Source organism: Pinus tabuliformis, chromosome 4_2 (assembly GCF_031772625.1).
Source record: "Pinus tabuliformis cultivar Carrire ecotype Pingquan chromosome 4_2, CPIR1, whole genome shotgun sequence".
Classification (NCBI taxonomy): domain Eukaryota; kingdom Viridiplantae; phylum Streptophyta; class Pinopsida; order Pinales; family Pinaceae; genus Pinus; species Pinus tabuliformis.
Window position 1 is genome coordinate 1,134,012,557 of NC_142304.1, and position 7,976 is coordinate 1,134,020,532.

Genomic DNA, 7,976 nt, shown 5'->3' on the forward strand with positions numbered 1-7,976 from the left:
AAATATGAAGGGAAACCTTGGAACAGGACCGAAGCGACTTGCGATAGCGATTTTGTGCGGACCCGATAATGTTATAAAGCGCAATTATGAAGATTTGAAGTCCGGGGAAAATTTTTCTCTGCAGATTTTTCCCGTGTTAGTGCATTTCTCTGTGTTAACAGAAAGCGGCCGTTTCAGGGATTTCACAAGTCCGATGCACTCATCCGTTACAGAATAGGTGGCATCCATCCCTGAGGGCGTTTAGAAATGATTGCTAATGCTCAGAGAGGGGATTTGAGCAGACCGAAATAGGAAGACAGGGAGCCCAAAAGGGAAAATGAACCGACAACGCAGAGTTGGCTTAAAAAGCCACAGAACGACAGAAACAAGGGTAGCTGAAGGGGCTGTTGAAGCGGAATGCTGAAAGCGGTGGCAGAGCCAAGAGAGAGCTGAAGAGCTACTGTGCCGAGTAGATGAGGGAGACTTTGGGATCACTTTAAGTTCAAGTGAAAAGCCAGAGAGTTGAAGGTTGCAGAGGGCTAAGAAGCTAGAGCTAAAGAGCTAGAGTTGAAGAGCCAGAACCAAGAGCCAAGAGCCAGAGTCAGAGCCAAGAGCTAGAACCAAGATCCAGAACCAAGAGCCAAGAGCCAGAGTCAGATCCAAGAGCCAGAACCAAGAGCCAAGAGCCAGAGCCAAGAGCCAGAGCTTCAAGGGCCAGGGAATGACATGGAGTTTGAACCCACTGTTTTTGTGCAAAACAGTAGGAGTTGAGCCAAGAGCTTGTAAAAAGGACTTATACCGTAATCCCATATAGCCTAGTTGAGTTGACTAGAGTTCACGGAGACGTAGCCCAAGAGTTTTGGGTGAACTCCAAATTAATATTGTTGTTCTGTGTTTATTTTTACTGTTGCATTATTTACTATTATATGTATTTATATATCAGTTCAAGCACATTTACATATCAACACAAACAACAAATTTTAAAGCATATAATCAGTTAAATCAAATACCAGCATACACCTATATTTTCAAGCATTTTTAATTCCGCATTGGTTAATCATGAAGACTTGGGGATATTTAAAGCTTTGGAAGTGGGAGAGGTTCTTGTAACTTAGACAAGAAGCCTAAGAGCCCCATTTTCAGATCAGGAGAAGATGATGTGTTTGAAGAAACTTAAGAATATTTATATCCATTAATGTTGAAATATTTTAGGAGTCTCATATCTTAGAATCAATGCAATATGAAGAAAATATGTAAATTCTTACTCATGATGACTTTGTTGAACTAGAAAATTCTAAATAATACTAAGAAAATTTGGTTTAGGCAAAAGCCCAAACAAGCAAACTAAAACTAGATAATTAAGTCAATGAAGGAAAAAATATTAATAATTCACCTCAATCAACATTGCAACAAGGAACTCCATATTTGATAAAGGAACAAGATAACACCACAAAAAAATTGCCTTACAATATTGGATAAATTTAGGAAGCTGCAAATCACTTTGTCTCTTCTTGACTACCTCAAAAAAGGGAGAACCTACTAAAATCTTAGAAAGCATGGGTCCATCAAATTTAAGAATAGAAGTAGCTTTGGTTGGTAGTCATGAAAGACCCAATTAATTTCAACAAAGAGTAGGAGGAAAGGTTTATCCTTTTATATTCCTATAGAAAATCACAACTCTATTGTGCATAATTGCATGGTAGGAAACAAAGCTACAAATAATATCATGCCTTTCAACAATAGGGTCCTTGGGGTTAGAATGCACTAAATATTGTGAAGTTAGAGAAAATATTTATGCTATAGATTCAAGAAAAATCCTTTCCTATGGTGAAATTAAAGACATTTTTGCATGGATAAGATTGCCAACACATATAACCACAATATTCACTATAGTTGTTGTCGATCTCCTAGCTTCCTATGGAGTTGTTCTTGGTCATGATTGTTGTTCTAGGATTAGAGGATATATCCAAATGCAGTTGTATTAGGAGAAGATGATGTGTTTGAAGAAAATTAATAATATTTATATCCATTAATGGTTGAAATAATTTAAGAGCCTCATATCTTATAACCAATGAAATATGCAGAAAATATATAGATTCTTACTACAGGTAACTTTGTTGAACTAGAAAATTCTAAAGAATACAAAGAAAATTTGGTTTAGAAAAAATCTCAAATAAGCAAATTCAAACAAGATAATTAGGTCAATAAAGGAAAAAATATTAATAATTCTCCTCAATCAACATCACAACAAGGCACTTCATATTTGATAAAGGAACAAGATAACACCAAAACAGAAATACCTTATAATATTGGATGAATTTACGAAGCTGCAAATCACTCCGTCTCTTCTTGACTGTCTCAAAAAGGGAGAACCTATTAAAATATTGTAGAAAATGGGTCAATCAAATTTAATAATAGAAGTATCTTTGGATGGTAGTCAAGAAATACCCAATTAATTTTGACAAAGAGTAAGAGGAAAGGTTTCTCCTTTTTATATTCCTATTGAAAATCATGACCGTATTGTGCATAATTGCATGGTAGGCAACAAAGCCACAAATAATATCATGCCACTTTCAGTAATGGGATCCTTGGGGTTAGAATGCACTAAATATTATGAATTTAGAGAAAATATTTATGCTATAGATTCAAGAAAAGTCCTTTCCTATGCTGAAATTAAAGACTTTTGTCCATGGATAAGATTGGAAACACATATAACCATAGTATTCACTATAGTTGTTGTCGATCTCCTAGCTTCCTATGGAGTTGTTCTTGGTCATGATTGGTGTTCTAGGATTAGAGGATATATAATGAATTACGGAAACTATATGATATTTTCAAACAAAGAACCCTTACTAGAATCCCAAGAGAACAAAGGAAACCCATTTTCTTTAAGAAAAAAGGAATCAAATGTTGTTTAGAATTGTCGAGATTTAGGGATAGAAAATTATGTTTTCCTCAATATAACACTAAATAAATATTGTAAAAGTGATATTTTTCTAGGATTTTGGAAAATGTAATTCAATGGCTCTTGTTTAAGTTATGGAATTTGAGTCAGGAGAGTATTTCATAGTCCAAGCTCTCATATTTATCTTTTTCTTTTAGACTAGAGCTTCCTTGCATAAATAATAGGAAAAATATGAGGCACTAACTGAAGGGTTAATATTAAAGATTTAGTTATGAGAGGATATTTTGAATTGATCATAAATCAAATTAAGAAAAAGTATAATATAAACAAGCAACGATTGGAATGTTATGCTACAAGGGTTTGGAATATTCTTCAAAAATTTCAATCCTTTTGACATAATATTTGTTCCACTAGAACAAAATCAAATGGATGACTCCTTGGTAGTGGAATTATCCCTTTTCAATCTAGATGATCACATATCTCGAATTTATTTTCATGTAGAGAACATCTACTACCCATCAATATCTGGTAATGGGGATTAGTGGAAATTGTTCGAAAATGATGAGCATGCCAAAGAATTCATGTATCATGCAAAATAAATGCTATCAAAATATCAAGATTCTAATTATCCCCAAGATTATGTGGACCATAAAAACACAATCCTCATCAAAGATGTAAAAATTCCCTCTCTCCCAAGAAGATATATCAATTTGGAGTCTTTATTTACAAGAAATTATTAATCACATAATGAGAATCTTAAAAAAGAATATTATTTAATAAAATTTCAAGAAACTCAAAAGATTAATATTGGTACATAAGAAAACCCAAAATATCTAAACTTGTAAACCAACTATGCCCAAAAATAAATTCAATAATACCTTGATTTATTCAATGAGTTTCAGTATGTCTTTGCATGGGCTTTTTATGACTTGAAAGAATATGATATATCCGGTTTCCAGCATATGATACCACTCAAAGAAGGTGGAAAACCTTTCAGGAAGAACACTAGATCCATAGATCCAAATTTGAAGCCACTAGTCAAAATCAAAGTTGAGAAGATGAAAAAGGCATGTATTATACTTCCAACAAAGATTTTAAGTTGATTTCCAATGCTATAGTAGTAAAAAAGAAGAATGATGTATTTAGATTTGTGTTTAGTTTTTAGATCTTAATAAAGCATCTGTGAAAGATAATTATCCACTACTAAATACATAATTTCTCCTCATTAAACAAGTTGTTGGTTTTGCTTTAATTTCAATACATGATGGTTCCACCAGATAGAATCAGGTGTTAATTGCCAAATATGATCAATACAAGACTACTTTTGTAACACCATGAGGGACATTTTCATATGCTAGGATTCCCTTTGGATTAAAAAATGCTAGAGCTACATTAGAAGGACATATGGGTTATTCATTTAAAGAGATGATCGATAAGTTCATGGAAGACTACCATGGTGATCTTACTATCCATTCAAAATTATGGGAACGACATATCATGCATTTGAGACAAGTTTTACAACATTGTAGATTGTATGGAATATCTCTTAATCCAAGGAACCATTTGCTTGCAGTATCAAAAGGAAATATTTTGGCCATATTGTGAGCAAAGAAGGAATGTTATTTGATACAGATAGAGTTAAAACCATAAATAAATTTCAATCTCTAACTTCCCAAATGGGAGTTTAATATTTCTTCTTGAAGGTAAATTTTGTTCGAAGATTGATACCATATTTTGCTTCAATATTGAATCAAATTAATGAGTTGTTAAAAAAGGATCAAGCTTTTGAATGGAATCCATAAACACAAATGGCTTTCGCAAATATTAAACAAGCAATTAAAATATCCCTATTACTAACAAGTCCATATTTTGAACAAGACTTCATACTCTACTCCCTCGTTTTGAATGAAACTATTGCCCCTTTACTTACTCAAACGAATACAAAAGGAGAGGAACTTCCTATTTTATTCATGAGAAAAACATTACATGACTATGAATTGAAATATTTAGATCTTAGAAAGTAGGTTTTTTCTTTAATGAAAGTGGCTTCTTATTATGTTAGGAATTAAGAATTCCTGAGAGGGGGGGGTGAATTAGTAATTATATTTTTTTCATTTAATTAACCAATAAATTAATCAACTGCAATCTATAGACATCAATTATATATTCATACATATACACAATGATTTAAAATGGAAACCCTTTTGGGAGAAAAACCACCAAATCTTCTATTTATTATGACATAAATTCAAAGCACTAACTCTAATTACATCAATTATTTTGTGAGCACCCACTCACAGAAGGCCCCAACCCCTTCATATTTGGAAGCACCAACTTTCTAGAAGCATCAAATTCAAATTTGTGAAGGCACCAAACTACTTCTTCTAGTTAGATCTATTATTTCATAGGATTTTCAAACTCATACCTCTATCAATATTCTTTTATTCTATTTCTGAATAATTCCATTGCCTTCCTGAAACCACCTCCCTATTGTAGCTCCTTGACATCACCAAGATTCTCATTCTTCTACAAGCACACACTACCACCATCTGCAACAATAAACTTCAGCAATTCACTTTCTATCATGCTCTGTTGCTCTCACTACGCAATTCACATTCACACTCTAGTTGCTTCTACACTTCATGACCCTGTGGCTTTTTGTTTTAAGAAAAATCCCACACTGGTCAAGAATAGGAGCTTCATTCGCTCCTCAATATGCTTGATATAAGCACTTCAATCAATGTTCTACTACTTGAGGAGGAACTTCATCTCTCAGTTAGCTCACATCCAACCTATGAACTTATGGTTCTCTAATCTTGGCGCCCTATTCTAAGCTAGAGAGTGTAGAATATTATATTTAATTCTTACCCACTGCAATATCTCACACTCTCTCTTAGCCTTATTTTGATCAACTCTTTATATATATGTGTAATGTTCATAATTTAATTTCCTCACAAATGGCAATTATCCATCCCTTGTCATCAACAGATCGAATCCTTTATTCTTGTAGTTCTCAATTGTACAACTATGTAACAAAATATTTTAATTCATAATTGAACTCGACACCAAATTCTAACTAACTAAGCTCTTGGAGACTTTAGCACCTTTTCCATATGACCAAAAATGTGGCCATGTTATTTATGATTGATGTAATTATGCTTGAGTTCAGGTTTGGACCTTTCTATTGTTATGCTCGATAAAATCACCTGAATGATGAACTCTCAAACTAACGCTTATTATAGGTCCCACAATATGGGATTTAGTAGAATTTTAGAAATTCTAAAAAAAAGGAAATCGTCTAAAAACTTGATCCGCTGACTCAAATACCAACATTATGCCACATCATTTGCTGACAACACTTCTCATGTCATGGTGATGTCATCATGCCACACTGCAACATCTAAATGATGCCACGTGTCACATGGATTTGGCCCACATTTCCATCCAAAGAGTCCATATTTTCCTGCCATGTGTCACTTGTCTAGAATTCCATGCCATCACCTCGATCTATTTGGCAGCACCTATACTCACTTTAATAACCACATTATCATGCCACATCATCAAAACTTTATAGAGAGGAAAGATTGGGTCTGGGTTCTTTTCTTATGTTTCCTTTAAAAGAACCCTTCGGGAATGAATTCCCAGTATAGTTTGGAACTTCACCAACACATGAACTCAGACCATGAGTTTTGGTTTCGGACTCTTCTGCACCTACATCCTTGAACAACTTACCTCGCTGCAACATCCAAATGAGTTTGAACTATTCAGAGTTCGACACTTTATCTGTGGACAAAGCACATGAAATTTGAAAATGAGTTTGATTTTAGGAATATTTTGCACCTACATCCTTGAAAAAATCACATGGCCTGAACATCCATATTGGTCCAAATTGTTTGAAGTTCGACACTGTAGCCATAGACAACCTATTTTCTTCATAAGGGGCCCAGAACTCTGAACTTCAACAACTAAAGCTAACCACATAACTTCAAAACACACTATATATACAACCCTTAGGATATTTATTAAGTTTAATATACCATTGGAAAGGTCTCTTTGAGGATTATCCATCCACGCACTTTGTGGGGGAACCTAACTTGGTTTTCTACGCACAAAATTTTCTTTAAAAAACTGACCTCTACAACATACCTTCATCAACCATAGGCATAAAGTTTTAGGAATTCTTCACTTTATCCTATTACTGTGATGGTTCTCAACTAAATGCCTCAACTACCATCCAAATCTCATTGACATAAATGACTTCATACTTGTCAACAGTGAGATAATTGACATCATTGAGAACATTATGTCCATCAATCTTTCCAACAATCTCTAAGGACAACATTTTGTCCAACATTCTTCAAGGCCTACATTTTTTCCAACAATCTTCCCCTTTGGCGTTGATGGAAATTGTGCCAAACATTGTTAAGGCATTTGATGGCTACTAACTTGAAGAAATCCCCCTGACACTAATCGGGCTCATTCTTCTCCCCCAACAATATTACACATATTTTCCCTGAGTGTGATACTGACCAAGGTTGATTACACATTGTACCTCTTCATGTTGTTCTATCTATACCACAGGTCCATACATCTTCTTCCTTTGACTTATGCATCTTCTCATACTTTTTGTGTGTCAGGAACATCTATATTCATACCACCCAACTTCTCCAGGATGAAGCCACGCATTTGTCTGCGTGGGCCACTGATTTGTGCCACTGTGTGGAGGAGGTGGACAATATGCTTGTTAATGAGATAAATTGAGGAAACCAATTTGTAATAATTGGTTGAACTTGTCAGGATTTGCATCCAAATGTATTGAAAACTTGAGCCTTTTGTTTCCTCTTTTCCATGGATTTGGCCCTCCACCTCTATTATTTCTACATTGGCCATGGCCACCTCTACTGAAAATAATCATGTTGTATATATTGTAGCGCACAAAAAATTGTATACAAATTATGTTCTTCTATCATTAGTATACCTATCAACAAATCATACCAAATCTTAACATCTTGAATTATGTAAATCTTGGGTGAAAAATAAAACATTCATAGGGGAGTGTACAAAACAAGGGAAAGGGACTAGCTCTTATATG